This window comes from Micropterus salmoides, unplaced genomic scaffold, assembly GCF_014851395.1.
Source record: "Micropterus salmoides isolate LMB-PRFRI ecotype aquatic unplaced genomic scaffold, ASM1485139v1 Ms_hic_scaffold_2, whole genome shotgun sequence".
NCBI classification, from domain to species: domain Eukaryota; kingdom Metazoa; phylum Chordata; class Actinopteri; order Centrarchiformes; family Centrarchidae; genus Micropterus; species Micropterus salmoides.
This window is the reverse complement of record NW_024041150.1, coordinates 6,512,676-6,522,974: the sequence shown is the minus strand read 5'-3', so window position 1 is coordinate 6,522,974 and position 10,299 is coordinate 6,512,676. Positions and strand designations below refer to the sequence as shown.

General features: G+C 40.7%; 1 long non-coding RNA gene across 1 annotated transcript in view; it reads right to left on the bottom strand.

Annotated features, from left to right (window-relative positions):
* LOC119911429 overlaps positions 1–9,918 on the bottom strand; it is a 16,453-nt gene extending 6,535 nt beyond the window's left edge. The window contains exon 1 of the long non-coding RNA XR_005445855.1: positions 9,377–9,918. This is a non-coding gene — a long non-coding RNA (uncharacterized LOC119911429). The remainder of the gene's footprint in view (positions 1–9,376) is intronic.
* Between the last annotated feature and the right edge of the window lie 381 nt (positions 9,919–10,299).

Sequence of the window (10,299 nt, the reverse complement as noted above, 5' to 3'; positions counted from 1 at the left end):
GTCAGCTATATTTAATTCTTTGCATAGTGATTGTTCTATATCTAGCCATATAATATCGGATTGGGTGGGGTGAATCCATTTGTATATGTATTGCAGTTGGTTAGCCATTGAGTAATATTGGAAATTTGGTGCTTCTAGTCCTCCTTGAACCTTACTTTTTTGTAGTGTAGTGAGTTTTATCCTTGGCGTTTTATTTTTCCAGTAGAAGTGAGTGATAATGGAGTCTAGTGATTTAAACCAGGTGAGTGTAGGGTGGGTTGGAATCATTGAGAATAGATAATTAATTTTCGGTAAAATCGTCATTTTTATTGCTGCTATCCTGCCGATTATGGAGATTGGAAGGTTGAGCCATCGAAGCAAATCGTCTTCTATTTTTTTTAGCAGTGGTGTGAAGTTGAGTGTTACCAACTCTGACAGTCTGGAGGAGATCTTAATGCCTAAGTAAGTGATGTGATCATGACATATAGGTATAGGTGTTTGGTGGGGTGCCACATCCCATTTGGTTTTATGTAGAGGGAGGATGAAAGATTTGTTCCAGTTTATTGCATAATCTGATATTTTTGAGAAGGACTGGATTGTTTTAATTACTTCTTGAGTGGATGTTAGGGGTTCTTGTATATATAGTAGGATATCATCTGCATAAAGTGAGATTTTATGTGTTTGTTGTGGTGTTTCAATACCTTTGATTGCTGGGTTTTGGCGGATAGCTGCTGCTAAAGGTTCAATAAAAATCGTGAATAGGGATGGAGAGAGTGGACATCCCTGCCTCGTCCCCCTGTGCAGTGTGAAGCTTTGTGATGTTAGTCCATTGGTTGTGACTGTGGCCGATGGTGATGTGTATAAAATCTTGATCCAATTAATAAATGACTCTCCAAAGCCGAATTTTTGTAACATGGTGAATAGAAATTTCCAGTTGACCCTATCAAAAGCTTTTTCGGCGTCTAATGTGGCAATGAGAGTATCTTTCTTTTGTACTGATGAGTAATGCATTAGATTGAATAATCTGCGGGTGTTATTGGATGCATATCTACCTTTTATAAAGCCGGTCTGATCAGGATGGATTATAAACGGTATAATTTGTTCAATTCTATGGGCTAGTGTTTTGCTAATCATTTTTATGTCGACATTTATAAGTGAGATAGGGCGATAGTTAGATGCGAAGGTGTGGTCTTTGTTAGGTTTAGGAATGAGTGATATAAGTGCTGTATTCATGTGGGATGGGAACTTTGCGTTATGTTTTATTTCTGTTATTGTTCTGCTGAATAGTGGGTATACGGTTGACCAAAAAATGTTCGTAGAACTCAGCAGGGAAGCCATCTGGACCTGGTGCTTTATTTTTTTGCATGCTTTTCAATGCGGAGTGAAGTTCTTTTTCTGTGATTGGTAATTCTAGTGTGTTTACTTGTTCCATGTTGAGTTTGGGTAGAATAGTGTTATCGAGGAATTGAGTTATGTCTTCTTGGTTTGGGTTCAGATCCGATGAGTATAATTTTATATAGTAATCTTGAAATATCTTGTTTATCTCAACTGGTGAATTGGTTAGCTTCCCTGCCGAGTTTCTGATGGAGGTTATAGCTGTTCTTTCTTTATTTCTTTTAATTTGACTGGCTAAATATTTTCCGGATTTATTGCTATGGTGAAAAGTTTCTTGACGGAGCCTGTGAATCAGAAACTGGTTTCTTTTGTTTATTATTTCATTAAGCAAAATTTTCTTCTCTCTAATTTCTATATAGATGCTTTCTGATTGATTATTAGCATGTAAAATTTCTAATTCTTTTATTCTTTCTTCCAGTTGGACTTCTTTTTCTTTGTCCTTTTTTTTTTTATGTACTGAATATGATATAATTTTACCCCGTAAAACTACTTTCCATGTTTCCCAGAGCAGTGATGCTGACGACTTTGGAGAGTCATTTATTTCAAGGAAGGATGTCCACTCTCTCTTGAAATAGCTGTCAAATTCTGGATCTTTCAAGAGTGATGTATTAAAACGCCATCTGGTGGGGTGCTTTGGTATTGCAGATGGATTCCATATGAGAGTTACTGGAGAGTGGTCACTAATAATGATCGGATGTATTTTAGTTTCTAAGATATTAGGTAGGATTGAATTACTGGTTAGAAAGAAATCAAGGCGGGAGTAGGTTTGGTGGACATTAGAATAAAAGGTGTATTCTCTGGCGAGTGGGTGTTGTAGCCTCCAACCATCACCAAGACCAAAATCACTCATGAACTGTTTTATTGTTTTAGAGGACTGCCAAGGTTTTCCTGTATGTTTTGACCTGTCAAATGATGGATTGATTACAGTGTTATAGTCTCCCCCTATAATTATTGGACCGTTGGAAATGTTTGAAAGAGAGGAAAAGAAATTTGCAAAGAAGGCGGAATCATCAGAGTTTGGTCCATAAATGTTGCCAATTGTAATTGGATTATTATTGATTGAAATGTTAATAATGATAAAACGGCCTTCAGGATCTGAAATGGTTGTATGGTGGTTAAACTGTATTTTTTTGTTTATTAAGATGCATACTCCTCTTTGTTTTGAATTATAGTGGGAGGAAAAACAGTGGTTAAAATGTGTAGTTTTTAAGCTGTTTTGTGTATATTGCGACAGGTGTGTTTCCTGTATTAGACATATATCTGCTTGTGTATTTTTTAGGTAATTTAAAACTTTATTTTTTTTTGTTTGTGAACCAACTCCACGAATATTCCAAGTTAAGAATTTCAATTGCATGAACCTATAATGTACATTTCATATTTACCTTGTGTGAGTATATAAGTCTGTGTGTATGGATGTGTGTGTGCATGTGTGTGTATGTGTGTGTGTGTGTGTGTAAATCTATTATACCAAGTGACAAATAAAACAGGGAAAACATAGATACCTAAAACCAGCAACAGAACATATAAACAGTGTGCAAGGCTATTTAGGTGCATTTAGAATACAATGTGCGTGCGCGATGCAATTGGTTTTATTAAAGAATATGAAGATTATGAATTGAATATAAATTGAGCATAAACGGATTGGAAATGTTACATTGCTAGTTTCAATAGTTAGTAAAGCCAGGGAGTAGTGTCTTTGTCTCTAAACAATTGTCCATCAATATATAATTTATCCACTGCGATGATTGCTTTTTTACCTTGATTGATCATTGTCTTACGGATGGGGAAAAGTAGCTTACGTCTGCGGATGATCTCTTGTGGATATTGGTCGTTGAGTCCGTAATGAGTCCCTTTGAGCTGCCGTCCTTGTCGCTGAACCAGTACTTTTTGCTTGAAATGTTCAAATTTGGCGATGATGGGCCGGGAACGGGTGGAGTTGATGGGTTTCTGTCCTAAACGGTGAACGCGATGGAAAGTGATGTGCTCTACAGTCTCTGGTGTAAGTTTGAGCTGGTTAACCATGAAGTCCTTAACAGATTTTTCGGGGTCTTCGGTGGATGATTCGGGAATGCCGGAGAAGATTAGATTGTCTCTCATACTTCGTGACTGTATATCCAGGATAGTTTCTTGCATGGCTTTGTTCTCAGCGATGACGGAGGTAAGTTGAGTGTTTACAGTGGAAAGTTTTGCAGTGAGTGTGTCCACGGAGCTTTTCAGTGATTTGTTTTCTTCTGTGAGCGAATCGACTTGTTGTTGACTGTATTCCAGGCTATGGCGGATGTTTTGAAATTCTTTGTGCAGTACTTCGATTAGTGAGAGTCTAGAATCCAGGTTAGATAAGCGCTCGTTGATTGATAAAAGTATGTCGGAACAGCAGTTTGTTTCGGTAGGAGTGGATGCTGGTGATGTTGGTGATAACGGTGAATCGGTTGATAAGGGAGAATCCGAAGTGCGTGGTTTTTTGGCTTTGCGTGATCGGCCCATTGTACAAAGTCTGTTGAAGTGATGGTCAATGTAATCCTCCAGTTGGTCCAGGTCCGAATTGAAATCCAGGTTTTTGAATTAGGATGTTACGGATAAGTTAATCTTTTTCTAGCAGCGGCGCGCTGCCATGTTTAATTTTCGCACCCAACGCACACACACACACTACGTCACTACGTCATGGATCCCCACACATCCGTCTGATACTTGCGGATCACTTGCCGAGTGATATTCTGTTCAAGATTATTTAAACAGTTTTCACATTAACAAGTTGGTTACAACGGATGTTGAGGCTGGAAGGGAAGAAACTGGGTTAGTGTCTTAAAGCAAAATGCCCATTTGAGTTTTATGGTCAGGTCTGCTGATCTTATCAGTTGTCGTGTGACCGCATACACTAGATTGCTTTTCTTGTGTTTGGGTGTGCGGTCTTTGGGGTGGACCAGCATCTGTCTTAGTGTGTTCTTGGGTTTAAAAAACACAGGGATGTTGTGTTTGTTGAAAATCCTCCTGAGTTTCTCTGATAATCCAGACATGTATGGAATCACAATGTTGTTGCGTTTGACCTTCTTTTCCTCCCCTGTAGTTTTGTTCTTCTTGGATCTTGTGGCTGTCTTCACAAAGGTCCATTTAGGGTCTCCACAGGCTGTAAGTGCCCCCTTCAGGTGGTTCTGTTCCTTCTCTCTGGCTTGGGCGCTTGTTGGTATGTTTTCCGCTCTGTGGTGCAGTGTTCTCATGACCCCTAGCTTGTGCTCCAGTGGGTGGTGGGAATCGAACAGTAGGTATTGTGTGTGGGGGTTTTCTGTAAACACCAATCTGCAGGCTCCTGGTGGTAGGCCACACACCAAAACACAAGAAAAGCAATCTAGTGTATGCGGTCCAATGCAGTGAGGAATGCACAGACCTGTATATTGGGGAGACTAAACAACCACTACACAAACGCATGGCTCAACACAGAAGGGCCAACTCCTCAGGTCAAGACTCTGCTGTCTACTTACATCTGAAGGACAGAGGACACTCGTTTGAGGACCACCAGGTGCACATTTTAGACAGAGAAGATGGATGGTTTGAAAGAGATGTCAAGGAAGCATCTACACCAGGGTGGAGAAGCCGTCATTGAACAGGGGAGGGGGTCTACGCCACCACTTATCCCCCACTTACAATGCTGTCCTTTCATCACTTCCCAGGAAACTCAACAAACGTAACCTATTGGCCTCAGGTGAAGATACCAACGATGGTCGTTCAGTCTTGGCCACAGGTAGTCTCAACGACTGTAACGACTGTCGTCACAGCAACCAGGAACACTAACGAACCAGCGGTATCGACGACCCTGGCAAAGGGACGAAACGTCTTCCAGTATCTTCAACCAAGTCCAGTTGCCCTTTACTTTAACCTTTGTTGAGACTTTTTGAGTTAGGAAGTGTCTGCTTTTGGGGGGAGAAACTCACCTCCTTTTCATATTAATGGGAAATGGTAATCTGGCTGTATCAGTACAGACTTATTAAAACAAAAAAGACAAAATAAAGTCCAGGTCCAAGTGGAGGAGGTGTCTGAGTGTGGATCAGAAGGAGTGGAGGAGTCTCAGTGTGTCTGCAGAGACTGTGTAGAAGGACAGAGCAGCAGCAGAGCAGTCCAGATCCACTGATGATACTCTGTCACATCCAGAGGAACACACAGGGATGATGGTGGACGTGACTTTGTATGTGACAGTGGAGCTGATCTCAGAGCAGTTCAGACTGCAGCACTGTTGGGATTCCTCTGTCAGTCACTGCTGGATGAAGCTCTCCTCTCCACTCTACCTCCCAGTAACATGGCCCAGTCAGAGCCTCTCCACACACAAGCTGATGCTGCTGCTGCTTCAACCTCTCTGGATCATCAGGACACAGCTGATCCTCTCTCAACACCTCCACCTTTCTGATCCCTCACACTCTGACAGAGATCACTTCCATCTGATGAGTGAAGAAGACAGAGAGCAGAAGTCATAAATCAGAGTTTACAGAGACTCCCTTCATCAGCTGTCAGTCAGTGATGCAGCACATCCAGTATAAAGACCAGCAGGGACTTCAGCGGAGTTGACGGTATAGGAGGGGCATTAGGGGGCAATGTCCCCCCAAATATAATTATGATATAATTTACAAAATTATATAAGTTTAATTTAATTCACATTTCAGTGAGGAATAATAAAAATATACATTTACAAACATTTACGTTCATTAGTTGAAAACATATTAAAGCTAACATAAAATTCACAGTGTGGCTCTGTGAGGAAACCCCCTCGCATGAAATGACTTGGAATTAGTGGGAGATTCCTAGCGGCAGTGCACACATCAAAACAAAGCAAGCAGCTCAAAACGCTCCAAAATGGACATTAGTGGTTCTAAACCCCAGCTGCTTCATCCACGCTTACAAACCCTAACTCTGAATCTTTTACTACATCCACACGTCGATAAACGAGTCTGCTGACCCCATACAGCAAGATAAAGACAGATGTTATGCCGAGAAATGCACCTCCAAAAACTGTTTTTAAATGCTATAATATCCTTTGTGGGGTTCATCAATGGCGATAAATGAAACAAAGTAGGCCTATATATTTTCTGAACGTTTAGAGTCCTTAATAATTTATTACACTTAGTAGCATTCCTTATGATTCAGCAAAATTTCGGCAGTACAGATGTTGTAGGCTACTTGCCGAGAATTGCATCCAACTCTTTTCTCAGCATAAATTAACGTTAGTCTACCACTCGCGAGGTGCACGCAATTCTTGGCAGTCATGCAGAATTCAGTACAACACCTGCTATTTCGTGGCTCCGCAGATGCTAACGTCATTGTCCAAACATCACAAAATGCTTATCAAATCAGATCCATCTTAGTTTGAAACAGAATCTGCACTAATAGTTCTGCATCAGGAATATAAATCTGTTAGCAGAACATTTTGTCTTCATCCTCAATGCATCATCTTCCATCAGGTCAGTTTACAGTAAAAACTGTCTCTTAGTTTGTGGGGATCGGCAGAGATCAGACAATCAGACAATGCATCGCTCAAGGATTGTGTATTCAAAGAGCCTTAGTGAACCTCCCAAGCCGTAAAGGTGTCACTAGAGACATTCAACAGGACAGCAATAGGGGCTATCTGACCCCTCTCTCTCTCTCCCGCAGGGCACCTCCAGCCTCAACCTGACTCTTTTTCCCCCCACAGAACGGCTGAGCCATAAACCACCATTCCCTTCTCTCTTAGCCGATGTGGAAATGTGATAAGCTAGGGCTGCAAAAGAGAAGACCCTAACAACCCCTGTTTCTCGAACCAACAAAGGTTCCATTATCACTGTGTTTGTTCTGTTTAAATAATAACCTTGCTAAGTGAGCAGCGGTGTTTGCCTCTGAGTTTAGTAAGTAATGACCCTGTTGTTATCCTTTTAGTGATGTTTGAAAACTAGCAGACCCATAAGAAAGTAATCTTGAAGAGTTCCCTAACATGTCTATGAAGATTCTCAGTCATCCAGGTCATAGTTATCCAACGAAGGTTAAAGTCAAGGGCAACTGGACTTGGTTGAAGATACTGGAAGACGTTTCGTCCCTCATCCAAAGGACTTCTTCAGTTCTGACTGACTGGCAGGGAAACTCAGCTATTTAACCTCAGTGGGGTCGTTGGCCCGGGTCATCGATACCGCTGGTTCGTTAGTGTTCCTTGTTGCTGTGACGACAGTCGTTACAGTCGTTAGAGTTCCCTAACCTCTTTCTGTTTTACTAATGCTTTATTTAAATGTTTCATATTCAATTTCCTACTAAAACGTCCATCGATACGCCTGTGTGTGTGCATCACCAGCCTCTCAGTTAAAGTGGTAAATCTCACACAGGAATGTCTACTGTTTTCTCGTGTGACCCGAGAGCCACCAAGGGGACAGGAAAGGTATAACACGTGAAAGTGTTTAAAACTCGGCTTAGGCTGACAATGAGCGCCAAGTACTGTAGCTGCCACGCTAACATCTAAATTGTCTCTTGAGTTAAAACCATCAAGTTTACACTGAGAACATGTAGTTAAGCTTTGTTACGTTTTTATATAACGATTATAACCTTTAACCCTAGTGTTTAGTCTTGTTTTGCTTGTCTTTATCAGAATGTTTAGAACTGAGTATTTTTCAAATGTCGATATTGTGGAGAGAGAGAGATTAAATGAAAATACGTACAACGAATATATATTTTCTTTATCCCACTAGAAAGGTAACACTTTTGGGGTGACTCCCCCCAGAGAAACCCACTCCCAAATTGATGTCACCACGTCCTAAAGGGGGCAGATAAAAGGCCTTGTTGTCTTTTGTCTATCTGTCTTCTAAAAAAAACTCTTTTGAAACTAAATGTATACGCTCTCGTTAACTTCCTTTACCTTTCAAATTCTGATCTTTTTTTTTTTTCGTTTCGTACTTAAATTTTCTTCAGACGAGCTGGGAAAAATTCGGCCCTTGAATCCCCAATTTTCTTAGCGGGAGATTTGATTTTTGATTTTCTTTGGAGCTGCTTGGGTGAAACTTTCCCCAGACTTGTTTAATCTCAGCAACATTGAATAGCACATATTCCCGGGGCCTCGCGAACCTACTCCAAATGTGTGAGTTTATTTGATTTTGTTGTTTCAACCTCATCTGATCGTTTTGAACAACTTTGGACCAGAAACTCAGAAGCCGTTCATTTCTTGCCTTGAATGAACGAAGCCACGGCTCCAACGACAGAGCCTGGAGTGGGTTCCGCTGAGCTATAGCGACACCAAACGAACTCAGATCAGAGTGCAGGCCTGGGCTGACGGCCCGTTGCTGCAAGCGTTTCCCGCAAACATCTCCGGAACCAATCCACCGGTTCGAACTCAACTCGAAACGCCACTGGGGTCGGGGTAGAACCACCTCCACAAGCCAACCCGCAGTCAAGCCTTTGCTACGGGGAATTGCGGCAAAAGTAAGGTAAAACAAACCACACTCTGTGACTCGTTGGTGTTCTCTAGTTGGCCCTCATCTACAGTTAATAAACCCCTAGATTAGTCAAACTAAATCTGCAACATAATTTCGACCATTCATTCCCTCATCCTCGTAGAATTCTCTCCCTCTACAATATAAACTGAAATTCCATCGAGCCTGAACATACTCTGTTCATTACCTTCTGGTTTTCATGTTGACTGTTGTCCCTGTAATATTACCACATTTACCCCACTGTTGTACTCCTTTGTCCCTATACATAGAACTTACTCTCAGATTTGAGATTGACTGCTTGAATGCTTCAGAATAACTGAACCATTAATAACTAATGAATTACCAGAGATTTGTGTAATTCTCAGGCTGTACTCAAGGACATAAAGCCTTGGGCGTACAAGCAAATCCTTAGGTGGTGCTCCTAGTTTCGAGGCATGAATTAATATTAATGTAATATATTAATTTCCATAACTGTATTAAATTTATACGTAGCTTTAGACCTGATACACAGACAACATTCCAGAGGTAACAGAAAATGAATCATATAAATTAGTTAGCAGCAGATCTCTTACTTTGTGTCTGAGGGTCCAGGTTCATTACTGAAGTCTGGAGGTTTACGTCTGGACCGGTCACTCTTCAGAGACAGACAGCTGGATCCTGCAGACTCTGCTCTGTCCTCCTCTTCCATCTTCTGGTCTGAAGTCAGACTGGAGGTAAAACAGTGACACTGTCTGTGAGCTCAGAACACAAGAATCAGGAAAAACTAGTTTGTTTAAGAGAGAGAACAGGAAGTAACATACAAATTAACTGTAGGGTTAATGTGTAGGTGGACAGCTACACAAGCGTTCAGAGGTTTAGGGCCCAAATGCAGACACACACAGGTGAAATTAAATTTATTAGCCAGAAAGTTACTTACAGCTGAGTGGCTTGGCAGTCTAAAATAAATGATCATTTATCCATAAACAAACGAACTGTCCAAAATGTCCAACCGAAAGTAAGAATCTATGCAAACTGTCCAAAAGTGGAATCATCTGAAGACTAGTAACGTGAAACAAGAGAGTATCATGAACCACTGAGGATGAAACACCAGTGAGGGACCAGTGTCGGGCAGTAACACAACCAGGGCTTGACATTAACTTTTTTGCTCACTAGCCAATGTGGCTAGTGGTTTTCCAAAGTTACTAGCCATGCAGTATTTTCACTAGCCACATTTTTGTTGTTGGGAAATTACGTTTTATATGATTAAAGTTGACAATGGCGTGCTTAAATTGGCGTGCTAAAATGTACTAATATTATCATTAGCTCTGATAAGGTTGTGTGTAAACTATTAAGATAAAAGAGTAGCTTCTTATTATATATCATAAAAGTGCTGCATGGATGTAAAAGATTAATAATAAAAAAAAGAATCAGAAACAGTATTTATTTTTGACAGCAGTAAATACTGTAATACAGAGCAGAAAAAAGTATTTGCATTAGAAACAAAGAGCAAAGAATA